The sequence below is a fragment of the Canis lupus genome, chromosome 2 (assembly GCF_048164855.1).
Source record: "Canis lupus baileyi chromosome 2, mCanLup2.hap1, whole genome shotgun sequence".
Lineage (NCBI taxonomy): Eukaryota > Metazoa > Chordata > Mammalia > Carnivora > Canidae > Canis > Canis lupus.
The window spans coordinates 20,755,399-20,767,843 of record NC_132839.1 but is presented as its reverse complement, the minus strand read 5'-3'; the positions used below and the strand labels follow the sequence as shown (position 1 = coordinate 20,767,843).

Below are 12,445 nucleotides of genomic sequence, written 5' to 3'. Positions count from 1 at the left end.
AAACTCTTCTTCTTCCAGGAAGTGATGTGTTGAGGTAAAGGCTAGGGAAGCCCATAGGATTGGTTTGGACTGGTTGGGTGTGCCTGTGTATAAAGGCCTTGCCTTACACACTATGTCTGTGCTGGAGGTGGGCATATGGCAGGCTGGCCTTGGGGAGGGGATAACTGGAGAAAATAATGAGAAGACTGAGCCTGTTTCTAAAGCTAAGCTGAGTTAACACAGGCAGGAATTCCTAGCTCAATGTCTGGCACACAAAATAAGGAGTAAAATGTTCATTTAGTGTTTCTATTTGTTATAGTCACATTTATTTATTTTTGTTCAACTTTTAGAGTTGCTTTATTGCTTCATCAGGGAATCTGAATTTTATCTTCTGACTGGTAATCAATGCATCAGCAAAATGATATTGTATTTCATGTAGGTCTTATGACCAACATTGGCCTGCAAGAGCTCTCTGATTTCAGAAAAGAGTGATAAATGTTTGTCTTGGAAAATTCTCTTAAGAGTTCTATGAAATGTAAATCTGGGTTTCCTTGAGTCTGATTCCTCTATCTGATACCTGGACAGAAGTTAGCAGTTATAGCAGTTGGTCTTCAAAGGAGCAAGTGGGTGAATACATTTTTTTCACAGAATCTTTATAGATGGAAGGGGCCCTCAGAATCCTCTGGCTTATTAATGTTCACATGAAGCAACCGTTTTCTCCAAAGTCAAAAAACTAGTTAATAGCAGAGAAGAGATTAGAGGCCAGCTCTTTTGATTTCTGGGCCAATATTCCTTTTCCACAAAGAAGATTAGAGATTTTTTATTTCTTGTCTAAGTCTTCTGAATAGCCTTCTGAGGCTGTGTAAACGATAAGCTGGATAAAACCTAAGTTTTCCTGAAGGGACACCTGTCCTTACAAGGTGGTGGGAGAGAGGTCAGTAGGATTGAATGTGTTTTTATTGCAGTCTCTCCAGGTCCATTTGCTGCCTGTCACAGGCTAACCCAAAAGGATGGACAGGATTAAAGGATCGATAGCTAGTCCCTTCCCAGGCCATCATATAATCGCAGGTGAGGTTTTCCTTTTACTGTAGATCAGCTACCAAGAGACTTCTCTGGGTGAAAACACATTCCCTTGAGGAGTCAGGGAAGTTGGAGAGGGCTGCTTAAGATTCCAAGGAGCAAAATGAGAGTTCTCTGAGTGGAGGCTGGCAATACTTTTGTCTTTGCCCATCCTCAGTCTGCTCACACTTCTGAGAATGCTAAATGCAAGATGCAAAAGATTATTTCCTACACTTATCCCTCAGTGTATGTTTGCACATGTTTGGGAAGAGAGAGAGTGACGCTGGTTTCATGAAATTTCTATACATTTAGCAGAGATTGGAGGGTTTAGCTGGCAAAAAGTGAAGAATACATTAATCGAATAGGGGAAAAGAATAAATAAGAACTAGTGCTAAAAATAATTTCAGGTGGTTAATCATCATAAAGCTGATAAATTTAAAAGAAGTTAAAAGTGCAGGTAAGATCCTGGGTAGCTACATTATCACAGAATCTTTGAGACCACAGTTTCCAGTCACTAGTTGTTACCAGAAGAGTTAATTAGCCCAAATTGTGGCTGCTAGTTCTTTAGCTGTCTTCAACTTGAAGTTTTTCGTTTCTTCTGTTTTTAAATAAGTTTTAAAGCTAATTATGATACACCTGGGATTCATGGCTAAAGCTAGTAGTTTCCCCCAGGGGTTACTTTTTATATACCAAAATTTAAAAAAAGGAAAAATGTCAGATGAAAAACATAATCTTTAGATTCACACACACAAAAATGGCATAACCATTTCAACTCAGCAGACCACAAGGCCAAACAAGCTCTGGCTAGCATTGAAGGCTGTGTGCTTCTGTTCAGAGAAGAGGATGCTTCCCAGATGTGTCTGGGGGACTACCTGCCTCACTCTTATTTATCATTAGTTCTAACACAGGATGTGGTGTCGCTGGCTGGTAATCTGGAAATGGCCTGTTTATTTTCACAGATCTGTAGAAGAGACTCAATAGTTGTAAAGGATGGAACGGTGCAAAGCAGCTTGGAACTCACAGCAAAGAAAACCGGCACAAAAAATTTAGATAAAACAACTTGTGACCATGGGATCTGCTCCTTGTGTCTACTGAACAGAGGTGCCGAATGGATTTTCTAGTTTCAAAGAAAAGCCAGTTCTTCCTCCCCACCTTGCAGCCCATGATTGTAGAACATCCAGACTTTTTTTTTTTTTTTTAAGGTTCAGGGTACCTTGGTATTCTTCCCAAAGCTGGGATCAGTTCTGGTGATCCTAGGTCCTCCATGGGACCTCCTGTCTGCTCTTTCCAAGATGCAAAAGATGGGTTTCCAGTTGAATACTCTTGAACACTAAAACTTGCATATTATCAACTAGTACTTTCGTCTAACAGAGTCAGGGGATGAGGAAATTTGGGAGAAATACTTTGTTTTTCCTATATTGAGGAATAAAGAAATAAGCCCCAGCACCCAAAACCCAGAGAGACATAGGATGAAGAATACTGACGGACATAGAGAGCTGAGAACTGGGGTTTGGGAGGGACAGAGCTTGTGAGAGACAGAGTCAGAACTTGGGTCTCTTTACTTCTAGTTTCATGATCTTCCCCCACACCAGGAGGTGCCACGTGGCCTTCCATGTTGCTGTGTGGTGGTCGGGAAGAAGCCCGAGGCAGAGTGGGGTGGTGGTGTGCTGTTGAAAAGCTTTGCCTTGTGTAAGCACATTCGGCTCATATACAGTTGACTTTCTCAAAGGGAGAGTTTAGGGAAGCCAGGGTGTATTTATCAGCTCTGTCTTTTCCTCCCTTGCCTTCCCGTCCCCAGAACCAGGGCATGTGGTTGCTCCCTGGCACAGGGAATGCTTGGATATGAGGGACCACCCAGGCTGCACGCCTGTGACCACTGCAGAAGCCACCACAGCAGCAACGGGGAGAATGGGCTGGCTTTGAAGTTCAGGGATGGGAGGACTGGGGCTATTTCTGGTCTGGCCTGAGGTAACTCACACTTTGTGTAACCCAGTCCCCAATATCTGCAAACAGGGAGACACCATATTTCATTGATTGCATTAAATGAAATAAAAAAAAAAAAACCTGCAAGTCACAAAAAATAATTGTTCGTGTGGGTGTGCAGCAGATCTGCCGTTGGTGGAGGTGCTGGTGGCAGAGGGTAGGGAGTTAGTCATCGGTTGTGTGCTTGTGAACATTAGACCTCTGTACTATCTGAAGGTGAGCGATTTGTTTCCCAGTCAGACACCTCAGAAATGCTGGCCAGTCTTCACATGATGCCGCAATGTGAAGCTTTCTGTATTTCCAGAAGTGAATCAGGAAATATGCCTCAAAGTATAGCTAAACAACACCGTGTGAACCTGTGGCAATTTTAATGTAATTGACGGAATCATGTTCCCACCATTTGCTAACCCTGTGACCTTGGGAAAGTTCTCACCTCCTGGCCTCAATTCCCTATCTGTAAAATGGAGCTAAGGCTACCTACTTCAGCGGGTTCTTGTGAGGATTAAATGACGTTGCATATAAAGCTCTAAACATGGTGACTACTAGCTCATATGACTAATCAAGAAATGCTGATTCTTATTATTTGATAGGCAGGTGGCTTTATTATTATATGAAGCTTTTGGTGAGAGTGGCTCTTAATATGTGGAAGTCATTGAAAGTCCAGCCAAGCTTGAGACCGACCAAAGGGATATGGTTTGGCTCCATTATCTAAGCTCTGAGCCAAGCCGTCAAAAAGGATTGAACACATATTAGAAGAAAAAATATATTAAGTGATGAGGTGGGTGTGACTGAGACCATAAAGAATCAATGCCACAATATTATTATTGGTTTGGCTCTTCGTCATCTATAAACATTGAGCCTGGTTTGAGTGGTTCAGTTTCAGACTCATTGACAGATTCTTCATTTTACTTTTAAAATCTTGGGCATATTAGGAAAAAGATTTATACATTTTTGTGCTCTATTTTAAAATGTTACTATGCATGGCTCAAACATACTTCTATATCTTTGTCTCGTATTTTGTAAAGCAACTCCAGATTTTTGATCTAATAAGCATTGTGCTTCTCAAATCAGATTCAGTTTGAGATTGAATTAGATGACAAATAATGAAGTGGTTTATTTTATCAAATTGTATCAGGAACTTAGAGAGTGGAAGCTATGCCTCTCTTCTTTCTGTTCCCAGGATCTGTGCTCCCTGAGGTTAGTGGTGACCATGAGCAAAGATGTCTTCTGTATTCATATGGGTTCTTTAAGACACATGATATTCCCATGAAAGAAATCCCAAAACATTCCTTTGGGAAGAAGCATTGTGTTTGTGTTACTTAGAACTTGAACCTATTTTAGGGCTGTGCCGTCCTCTTTGGGTCAATAAGTCAGAAGCCAGTTAGGAAAAAGAGAAGTAATAATGATCCAGACTGGGGATCCCTGGGGATCCCAAAGTGCCTGCCTTTGGCCCAGGGCATGATCCTGGAGTCCCGGGATCGAGTCCCATGTTGGGTTCCCTGCATGGAGCCTACTTCTCCCTCTGCCTGTGTTTCTGCCTCTCTCTCTCTCTCTCTCTCTCTCTGTCTCTCATGAATAAATAAATAAAATCTTAAAAAAAAATAATGATCCAGACCTTGTAGGGAACTGAGGTAGTGTCTCTGATCAATTATGCGATCTAACAGAATGGAGAGGGGAAAGAAAATGAAGGCTTAGTAGCCCACTGAGAAATTTTGGAGGAAAAAAGATATGTGAATATTTCTCTAGGACATTTATTTTTCTTTTTAATGCCTTCAGTCAAACTTCTCTAGTTTTTACTGCTTATCCTTTGCTATCCAAAGGGCTTCTCCCTTATGTCTATAAATTGATTTTTGTGAGGGCAGTATCTCACAATTTGTGAGATACGAGTATATATTTATATTCGTGTTTGTTTAGTGCCTAAGTTCATGCCTGGTATTTACTGAACTTTGTAATAACAGTGAGTATGAGAACTTTTTGACTAATTACAAATAAGTACTTTCTGAGTTATTGTGGGAATTTGTTCATACCATGCCCCTCAGTCCTTGAATTCTGGACAAACTAAAACAACTTAGGTGGTGTTCACAATTCTGTTTCCTCAACTCATGCTTCTCCACATGCTTTAAAATCATTCTTTACAAGCATAAAGCTTATCTAACCATCTTATTCCTTTTGTACGATTTACAATTTTCTTTGAAACTTTTGTTTTTATTTTTAGAGGTGATTTAACATATAAGATAACTTGTAAGTATCAGGCCAACTCATTTGTGTTGCTTCAGTTTAGAAAAATGCTAGCACCAAGTTCTCTTGCTGCCAAAGCATAGATTTCATGCTGTTCATAGTCGTTCCTACCAAGGGGACAATATGCACTCAATTGCCAACACGCCATTGGGACTCCTGACAAAGGAATTTTATTATGCCCACTTTCAGTTGGATGCAGTGAAACTCTTGCCAGGGGCACGGCAGTGGCTACTGCTCATGGCCCAGAATTGCTGTGTGGTCAGGTCAGGGCTTTTTTCTTAATACTCACTGGGTCAGACTTTCTTGTGGGTTTGTGTGTGGGAGGCAAGGCAGACACTGTGTGTCAAGGACAGGCCCTCTGCCTCTTGTGTAGGGAAATTACTGCCACATGAAGGAGGGCAGGAAGCCAGGGGCTGTCCCAAAGCATTTGCCTTTGGATAATTTGCCTCCTCTCTTGTGAACAAGAGCACTTATGCTAGGGCTCGAGAATTGTGTTCCTGGAACATGAGCTCCCTACTGCCAGCCTCTCACAAGTTGAAAGCCAGGCATCTTTGGATGCCACATTAAGTCATGTATTGTAACCAGATTGCCTGAAGGGATTCAGCTATCATCGAAAAGGTTGCCTAGAGGGCACTTGACAGGATGAGCACTGGGTTTATGCTATATGTTGGCAAATTGAACTCAAATAAAAAAAAATATATACAAAAAAAAAAAAGGTTGCCTAACTAAGCTCTGTGTTTAAGTTTATCAATCTAACTTAGGCCTACATGTTTCCATCAAATCTAATCATCCCTTCTTGAGCATATAGAATCATTCCAGTAGGAACTGTAACTAATACTACTAATCCAGTGTGAATTGTATATGCGTTCCTGTTCAAACTGAAAATAACCCAGAAATGGCTGTTAGTGTCCTTTAAACAATGGTAAAAGTATAAATTCATGTCAAAAATACCCCATGCATGTTGTGAAGACTGACAAGATCCAAGATCTTTGATTCCACTTTCAAACTCACCAATTATTTATGTATGAAAATAATCACCTCATTGGTTGAAAATCATAACTTTTAGTTGAGAATTTAAGAGTCATCTGATGAGACTGAAAAGTATCTCTTTGGAGAAGAAATCAGGTGGGGTATCTGGGTGGCTCAGTTGGTTGAACATCTGAGTCTTGATTTTGGCTCAGGTTAGGATCTCAGCGTCATGCGGTTAAGCCCTGAACTGATTTGGATTGTGGCTTAGTGGGGAGTCTGTATGAGATTCTCTCCCTCTCTCTCTCTGTTGCTCTCCTTCTACTAGAACTCTCTCTTTCTCTCAAATAAATAAATCTTAAAAAAAAAAAAAGAAAAGAAAAGAAAAGAAATCAGGCAGTTCTCAATGTCTTTGTGACCAATGCTTCCATCTTTAGGTGATTTGATTTTTAAAGGAGCAACAATAATCAGAAAGACTGCATTACTAGAAGAATCTTGAAATTAAGAAAGAGCTATGTGGAGGATTTCTGCTGCTAGTAGAGGATAATTTCTTCTGCCTTTGCATTATTCATCTCATGTAAATTTTGATAAAGTTCATCACTGTGGTTATTATTTCATTTACCACATTTTATGTGTTTATAGCAAAATTTCCACAGTAGGATCTTTTTCTTTCCAGATTAACATAAATATGTGTATTCTTGATGGAAAAGGGAACCTTTTTAGAAGCAGGTACTTGACACACATCACCCTAGCTCACTGCATTCGGAATTTACTGCAATATGACCATCTCTACCATGAGGTCTAGAAGTGGGCTTTTTAGGCTATGATATCTATACATCATGTACTTATGCACCTACAACAATGAATACCTACTGCAAACACCAGGTAGTATACAGATGATTTAATATGCTCACAACTACCCTGTGAAATGGGAATAATAATCCTAAATTTTGTGACTGGGATTCTTGGGCTCATTGACTTCCTCAAATTTGCATGGCTACTAGAATGGAAGAGCCAGGATTCTCTCTGTGAACCAGGGTTCTCTGATGGTACAGTCTGTGTTCTTTTTACAGCCACATTCAGTACAGGGAATTCAGCCTCTTTGAAAGAAATCTTGGATTCAGAAGGGACCAAAATGAGGATATGCCTAGTTGGGATGACATTGTCTGACAGTATCCTGAAGTTGTTCCATCAACCCCCTTGGAACTCTCCTGACTGGATTGGTATCATAAATTCATTCAACATCAGCATGGGGAAGAGGCTCAAAGGTCATAACTCCCAAGAGGCCATCTAGCCTGTACTGGATGCTGCCTAGGTTCTCTGGAGGCAGGCAGTCCATTCTTTCTTGGGACTGCTCATAGGGAGTTACTCATATTCATGCAGAATAAGCTATAGAATAAGCCTAATCCATCTTCTGCATAACAGTCCTTCAGATATTTGAAGGGAATTCCAAATTTCCTCTATTTTTTGCTAAGCAGTCCCAGTGCTTTCAACTGCACTCTGTAGGATATGGTTATATTTCTTTTTTGACCTGATATTCTCTTTCCTGAGTACTGTGCAGTCTTCTAAGGTAGCATTAATAACTAAGTACAATGCATTGGGATTGATTTAACCACTGCAGATGGGAGTAGGACTGTCATCTAGGAATTTTACATTTGCCAGCCACACAACGTATTGTGATTTCATTCTAACTGAACCTCCTTCACACTATGCCCTCACTCTAAGAGCTGCAGGTCTCAATCTCCATCCAAACCCAAGAATTCTGAAATCTTGCCATAGCTTCAGGAAAGAACCCTTGGAGAAGATAGTCAAAGTGCATGTATTTATTTCCAGGAAAACAGGCAAGGAGATGGAGAGGGAATTTTTAGCATTGTGCCTGAGCATTAATAGGAATAAGGTGTGGAGTGATTGGTCAGAAGTAAATGAATAGAGATTGTATTTTCTCAAATGTCTAAGAGATATTAAGAGACAAAAAGCAGTGCTTCTTCTAACCAACTGTGATTCCTAAGTAAGGGTCAATGATTTTGCTCATCTGTTAGTTCTTGCAGTACCCTGGGACATAATTCATCATGGCCAAGATAGATTTGCTATACACAGGAGTTATCCTTCTAACCTGCCATGTCCATAGGTATGTGAGGATCTAGGATGAAGCTGAGAGAATTATATCCTGCTGATTCATACTCAGGAGGTGGGGAATATATTCTTTGTGTCTTTTAGAGCACAGGTGTGGGTATTGGCACACAATGAATTTTCTGTTTCTTTTGTGAATATGTAAGATGATAAAGAATGATTTTCAAAAGTATAAATTTAATACACAAATAGTATATTATGTTCCATTTCAATTAGTAGAATAAGCAAAAATTTGTGTAAAAATGTAACGAGATATTTATTTGTTGCATTCAGTTTAGGTATTCCTAATAGACAGCTGTAGGGATAATCAGTACTGCCTGGATCAGATTTGAATTAGTGACCTAGTTTGTAAAACCCCCTGTTTCATGTTCAAAAGCATATCACTGTATTTAAATTTCTAGTACATTTAAAGGAAAAACAAATCATATTTTCATTTTAAAGGATTGTTAATCTTATATGCATCTTTCAACAATTTAAGAATAAATGGAAGAAAAGTTTTAAAAGTGCTTTAGGACATCTGAATTTGAGATGTAAACATTTTCTCACCTACTTATATATGTGTGTGTGTGTTATAATGTGTGTGTGTGTATTTGATCTCTTCAAAGATGTGTTTACAGATGAGATAGCATAGGAAGGCATACAAGCACCTGTTTTGCATTTGCAAATTTCAACAGATATTTTATGTGAGGGTAAAATAATTGGGAATTTTTTTAATTCCCATTAAAAAAACCTGATATATCCTGAAAAAAGCCTGTAATGTTTCCGTGTCTGGACTTGCCAAAAATGCCCATATTTCCCACCTTCTCAACATAAATCAAACTCCTATATTCTGTGCACAAGCACCCATGTGCAGAAAAATTCTGAAAGAGAAAATTCGTGAAAGACACAGAACAAAGAAAGAGGAGTCCTTTAACTGTAAAGCTGTAATTTATTAAATGTCTTTAGAATTGGTGTAAGGGGCCTCTCTCTTTTTGTTCTTTTCTTGTAGGTCTCTAAGTCCACTGCTGACAGGAAAATCTTCAGTGGTTCCAGAGACAAGCTGCTGGAAATCCTGCACATTTATCTTCTAAAAGGAAGTAAACTGATTAGGATAGTGGTCCCTTCAGAAAGAACCTCCCCTAAAACTTTAAAGGACTCCAAATTAAGCCATGTCCATATCTGGGACCCTAAAGTGGCTCATAAAAGTTAGGGACCGCCTGCTTAATGTTAGGTGATTGCAAAAGCTTTAAGATTCAAAGGGGGGAGTGAAGGTGGGGAAGGTGATGGTGAATAAATTGTGAGAGCCTCCCAAATAACAGGATGTCTCTTTAATTCCAAGCCTCATGTTCTATCTCATATTGTATCTTTCAATTAAAAAAAAAAAAGGAAAATATGTCTTCTTTAAAAACTTTTTTTCTCTATTAATATTCAGTACTTAATATATGAGTACAGATCTGTCATTCATTAGATCTATGTAGATCACAACCTAATTTACAAATTCAAAAGCCTAAGTCAGATCAACTCAATTGCTCAAGGCCATGTATTCTTAAGAGTATGCACTGAACATTTCCTGTCCTTGGACTGGTGTACTAGGTGATTCTGCTTTTCTGTAAGAATTTGTGTATATTGGATTTAACACAATTTTGCTTATCAGTTGCAAACACTAACCTATACCCACTCATGTAATATAAAGTATAAAATTATGTCAATGAATCTAGAAAATTCAGGGCAAAATAGTTTAAATCATTTGGATCTTCCTAAACATTCTGATTTCTATTTAACCTGAAAAAATAGGTAATTACTCAATAGCCATGGCTCTAAAATGTATCTGACAGGTTATTTTTATTTGTTTGGTTTTCAGAAATCATATCCATGCTTTCTACCCTCTGTAGTTTTTAGCAAAATGAATCAAAGCCACTCTGTACCCAAAGATAACACCAGTGTTGTCTTTTTTTTTCTTCTTAAACATTGCAGGGCTTTACCTCAAGTGCTATGCAGTAAATTTACAGGGAAAGAAAAATTTTATTAAATTATAACTGAGAGGAGCTGATTTTTTTTACATAGCAAACAAAAAATTCCTTCATGAAAGGCTATAAAACCCATATTATTTACCAGAGAGACCTTTCCTGTCTCCCAGGTAAACACTTACAGTGTGTAGACTTGTGTAAATACATATTTAGGAGTGGCTAAATATGGCGAGGTATTTTTAAAGGCGTATTTACAAAGCTGAATACATATATTGGCATTTTGGTATGTGTAAGTTGTGTATGCTGCTCTGCTGTCTATTCAAAATTCTAGCAGGACTCTGGTAGATACACCTTGGATATAGGGACTGAGTTTCAGAACATTCATCTTTAATCAAAATTACTAAGGACAGGTCCTTAGATCATTTCAAAAGGGTGAAAATTTTCAACTAATGGAGTTCAGGTCTTTCTTGCCAGTTTGACTTGAGGAAAATTGTTTCAGAAATGCAGGCATCATTTGCGGAAGCAGATCTCCTTTCTGAATATCTTTGTGCATAAAATAACTATCATTTCACATTCAGCTCAGAATATTACCAAATACTTAAAGCTACAGGTCCATATGATGGATGGGTCAACCATGAAATTTTAGTGAAGGGGAAAAATGTCATTAAGATATTTTAAAAATACTTTAAACACATTATTTTTAAAATACCTTAAACATATTATTTTTAAAATGCTTTAAAACACATGAAAATGTAAGTGACAAAATCTGCTTGTTGCTAATTAAATGGCAGGGAGCTTCCTGTGATAATATAGTGAAATTCCATCTAGAGGACTCCCGATGTCCATATTGCTTCTTTGCTTCTCGGGAAGCATGTCTGTGAGGAAAAGAATGTGATGGCAACAGAGATTGTAGATACATGAAAGAACATTACCTCTGCTTCTGCTGTCTGCAGCACCTCAGAATGAATAAGGATCCCATTTATGTAAAAGCTTTTTTAAGATAGACAAGTTGAGAGTCCAAATAACTCCAGAGCTTGGGCTCTCTCAGGGGCCTTTGGCTAAGGAGTCTAAACAATGCTTCTGTTTCATTTCTAATGCAGCACACAGCTATTTCTAAATGCTCTCAATATCCTGCAATGGAATAATTGAAAATCTTATTATGGTAAACCATATGGGGACAAAGATTATTCAATCAGTGAAATGATTTCTCCAATAAAATTTGCACTGGGCTGAGTTTTTTAACTTTGCAAAAATACACATCATATGTACATATTTTTCCCAAGGTACCAACACCACAGATTTTGGTTAAACCTGCTGGGATCTCAAACTTTAGATTTAAAAAGAAAAGAGAGAAAGAGAGAGAGAGAGAAAGAAAGAAAGAAAGTTTATTTTTAAAATAATATGACAGTATTATAAGGCCTCTGGAATGGAGGAGCTTCGAATACATGTGCTGACACAATTTTAGCTTTAACTGTGAATGGGTTCTCTCTATTCATATTACTTATAGACCGGTGTTTTAGACTTGGAAAACAAGCTTTTTCTGGCAAAAGACAACCCTCGTTTCAGAATTTTAAAAAATATATAAGCAGGCACAAACACCTTTGCATTACAATTTTTTTTATTAGTTTTACCCCATCCTTAATATTATTCTGTGGCTAAGTATCTCATTTCCATGTAAACTTCCATTAGGAACACAAATTGCTGACACCACATCTACTGACAGAAATGCCACAACATAAATTATGCCAAGAAAATGCTGCTTTGGGTGGGGGGCATGGCAGGGGGAACTAAGCTAGATAAAAAGCCACTGTGCTACTGCCCGGCCTGCAACCCTGTCCCGCTGACCACTGATAAAATTTATCACAGGGCCACATACGGGAAGGCAGCTTAAAGAAGAGACATCTGTGGTAAAACGTGTAACAGCAAAACAGCTAATGGAGCATTATTACTTTATTGGAAAGCAATATCTCTGGGTGCTTCACTTTTCTAGCTTTAGCAAGTCTATGAATTGTTCTTCTATATGCAGAAGAGCTGATATGGAAAAAAAAAAAAAAGGTTATTAGAACTCTGAATGATGGCAATAGGCATTTCCAGGACTCACCAGTTCGCCACTCTGCCCAGTACACTTACCCAGCAAAGGTGTG

At 38.6% G+C, this 12,445-nt stretch overlaps 1 long non-coding RNA gene across 1 annotated transcript in view; it reads left to right on the top strand.

Annotated features, from left to right (window-relative positions):
- Positions 1-9,725, top strand: part of LOC140613889 (uncharacterized) — a 144,513-nt gene extending 134,788 nt beyond the window's left edge. Inside the window, exon 4 of the long non-coding RNA XR_012014776.1 lies at positions 9,344-9,725. This is a non-coding gene — a long non-coding RNA (uncharacterized lncRNA). The remainder of the gene's footprint in view (positions 1-9,343) is intronic.
- Positions 9,726-12,445: the final 2,720 nt, after the last annotated feature.